This window comes from Otolemur garnettii, unplaced genomic scaffold (genome assembly GCF_000181295.1).
Source record: "Otolemur garnettii isolate 467f Iridium unplaced genomic scaffold, OtoGar3 scaffold00018, whole genome shotgun sequence".
In the NCBI taxonomy this organism is placed as follows: domain Eukaryota; kingdom Metazoa; phylum Chordata; class Mammalia; order Primates; family Galagidae; genus Otolemur; species Otolemur garnettii.
The window spans coordinates 9,048,029-9,051,501 of record NW_003852413.1 but is presented as its reverse complement, the minus strand read 5'-3'; positions in this window follow the sequence as shown (position 1 = coordinate 9,051,501).

Genomic DNA, 3,473 nt, shown 5'->3' with positions numbered 1-3,473 from the left:
GTGCACTGCAGGGGGCTTTTTAGTGCCCAGTTCACTGAGAATTTAAAATCTCACTTGCCTGTCTCACCTTGAACAGGTAAAAATAGTTTCATATGTTTCTCCCCCTCCCCCTAAGTCCTGCCCAGAGATGGGCTGCTGGGCTGGGCTGGGCTGGACTGGGCTGGAGGGCTTGGGAGCATTATGGGCAAGAGAGAGATAGGAAAAGGTGAGGAGGAGGTGACTGGCTGGTCCATTCTTCTCTAAGCCCTTTGTCTCGACCTCTCCCCAAGCCTCGGTTCTGAAAGATACAGCAGAATCCCCTTCCTTGGCCAGCCTGGTGCTTTCCTCCTTAGCAGTCTGCTTTGCACAAAAAAAGTCTTTCTAAATAGAGCGGAACTGAGCAGGGGGCCACAGCCCGGATGAAGTCCTCCCCTCCCTAGAGAGCCCGGCATCCCACACGGAGGCTGGTCCTTCCCCGGTGCCTCTTACTCAAAGCATTTTTGACCCGGGAGCACCCAACCTTGACGGCGGGCACAAAGCCACCACAAATGGATTTTGCTTCTGCAGCATTTTGCCTGGGCTGGGTCCTCCCTCCCTCCCCTTCTCTGGCCTCCTCTCCCTGCATCTGTCCTTGGAGGCAACTGGGGGGTCCTATTCCAGGCAAAGCTCACCATTAACCTGCCAAGTGCACTCAATTAGCCCACCTGAACCGCAGTGTTCCTGAGACCAAGGGCTGGGAACAAGGGTCATAATCACTCTCTCTCACTGAATCACCATTGGGTCACAATCTTTATTAAGTTAGAGTCTCCTGTTGCTCTCGTGGAGGCCTGAGTTCCCAATTGCTGGTGGACCCTTAGACATTCCTTCTCAATGCTGGAGAAGGCTGCCCATAGCTCACACCCACCAGATGCAGAGCCAGGAGCACCTTCTGGGATCCACACAGCACACACGCAGTTCTGTGCGTTTTACTCATTGACAGGCACGTGGAGAGCCATTCCCGGGCCAGCCAGGTTTAATGCGCAAGGTTCTCAACATCCTCTGGTTCACCTTCAGCTCTCAGAAGACAGGACTTCCAAAGGGGACAGGGACTGGCTTCTCTGGCCACCACATGGCCAACCCCTAACCCAGGTTCCAAGCCCAGGTCAGGTGACACAGTGACAGCTCTGGACCATCTGTAGAAGGGCACAGGGGTGGCCACATGGAAGGGCAGAAGCGAACAGCAGCACTCATGGGAAGTTGTGATGGCGTAATGGACCTCACCCTCCACCCCAAACCACGTTCCTTGGGCTTCCACTGAGGGAAATCGCTGGGAATCTCAAGCCCAGCTGATTCTGTGACCTGTGGGAGAATCAGCACCACCCTGCTCTTGATGGCCTCTCTGAAATCAGGACCTCCAAGAATGTCAATTCATGCAGTTGGGCAGAGACAAGGAGTTGAGAAAGTGGACTTAACTTAAAATGGAAAATGAGAAGGAGCAAGGCTTATCCCCACCGGTGTGGGGGGGCCTCCCTGCTCCCCATCCCAACTCAGCAGGGACAAGGGGAGCAGAGGGGAAGGAGGGGGCAATTGATGGATCCATCAATCAGAGGCATAGTTTAAAACATGCAGATGGGCCCCTTGATGACACAATGCATTCATAAACAAAAATAACCTGTTTGAAAGTGAGATTTTTGGTTTTGTTCCTCCCTCCTCCCAGCGACATGTATTTATGAGCAAGGAAAGAGACAATTTTCTCCCATCCCTTCTGCTTAAGTCTGGTTTAGAGAAAAAAAAAATTAAATTGCTGAAACAAGGTATTTTTTTCCCCTCTGGATGAACTGTTTTACAATAAGCTACCTGCTGGGGTCAGGAAACGTGAGATCATCAGCTTTCTGCTCACACAAAAACTCACAAGGGGGAGTCACCCTGAAGAGCCCTTGCAGGGGGACCGTCCCTTCCACACAACCCCCTTGGATCTGCTCCAGCTCCTGTTGGAAGCCTTCTTTCTCTCCCCTGCGTCAGGCCCTTCCCTCCTTCCTTCTCACTCCTCCAAGGCCCCCAGCCATCATGGAGGGGGCAGCCTCCCACCAGCCCCCCACCCCGCCCCGTCTCCACACGCTCAAGGGAAGCCCGAAGGTGAAATTGAAGAGTCAGGAGAAGACACAGGGGTGGGAGGAAGGAGCCGCTCCCTGCGCCCCCGATAGAAAACATATTTTCTTTACTATTAGGTGTGCGATGCACCAGAGAGGGGAATGATCAAAATCAAAATAAATAGGCAGCGGAAATAGGCGGCCCCTCCCTGGGCAGGGTAATTGCACAGGATGAAAGTTTATCCAAACACATAAGAAAAAAATGGTTCGTGTTGGAGGGCAGGGGAAGGAACGTTCCTTACTGGAAAGGAAATTTGTTTATGCCATTCAATTTGCTTCTTATTTTTTAATGCTCTTCTGGCCCCATGTCCTGTAAACACACCAGCTTTTCCATTTCTCCGGTGGTGCCAGGAGAGCCAGAGGCATGGCTGGTGCCAGAGGCCCGGGCCACTGAAGCCTCCCAGTTACAGGAGCCCACGCCCAGGCCGGGGGCCTGAGGGGGACCTGCTGGCCTCAGTGTGCCGGGAAGGGCGTGATTTGAAATCTGAGTGTGGAAACAGGGAGAAGGCTGCCTGGATTGTGGGCTTCCAGGGGCTTGGAAATCAGCTCTCTCTCTCTGCCCCGTGGAAAGGGCTTCAAGTGCCCCACAAGTATGTCTCATGGAGAACTCTGGGGGCCTCACCAGTCAGTAGAGGAAACTGACAGATTCTGGAGAGAGCCTGGCCTTTGGGATAAGCAGCTTGGCTGATGCTTGAGTCAGGTGAGACTGAGGAGCCCACAAGGAGAGACCGGTCAAGGGCCAGTGTCTGCAGCTTGGCTTCGTCCCAACCCCAAACAAAAACACCCCAGCCAGGGTGTCGGTGACACCACCTCACAGTGGGGCATCACGGCAGAGTTCAGTTCTCGTGAGAAGTCTCCTCTTCCCCCGCAGGCACGGAGATCATCTTCAACTGAGTCAAGGCCGAAAGGCCCGTGTGGCTCCACGTTGAGAGCGTGAAGAAAGACCAGATGCTGCACAGATTGAGTGTCTTGCTCCTGGCACTGTCCTAAGTGCTGTGCCTGCAATAGCTCAATCAGAGCTTGCCACAATCCTAGGAAGCAGTTTAAAGGAAGGATATGGAGGCGCCGAGGGGCTGAGTCACCAGCTGGAGGTCACACTGCTAGAGGTCCACGAAGAAGGTCCAGCCTAGACAGTCTGGGATGCAGCTTTGCCCTTTGCCACTGTGCAATTCCGCCAGGAGTCCTAAAGCCTCTGACACTGGCAATAGAAGAGCCCCAAACCTTCACACCCAGTCCCAAAACATCGTGGCACCTGACGGCCAGCACTCAGTGGCCCCACCTGCACCAAAGTAGCCCTGGAGGGCGTTTGGCTTATGGAAAAAACTGCTGGAGCTCTTCAACATCCCTGTTCTCTGTCCCGCCCTC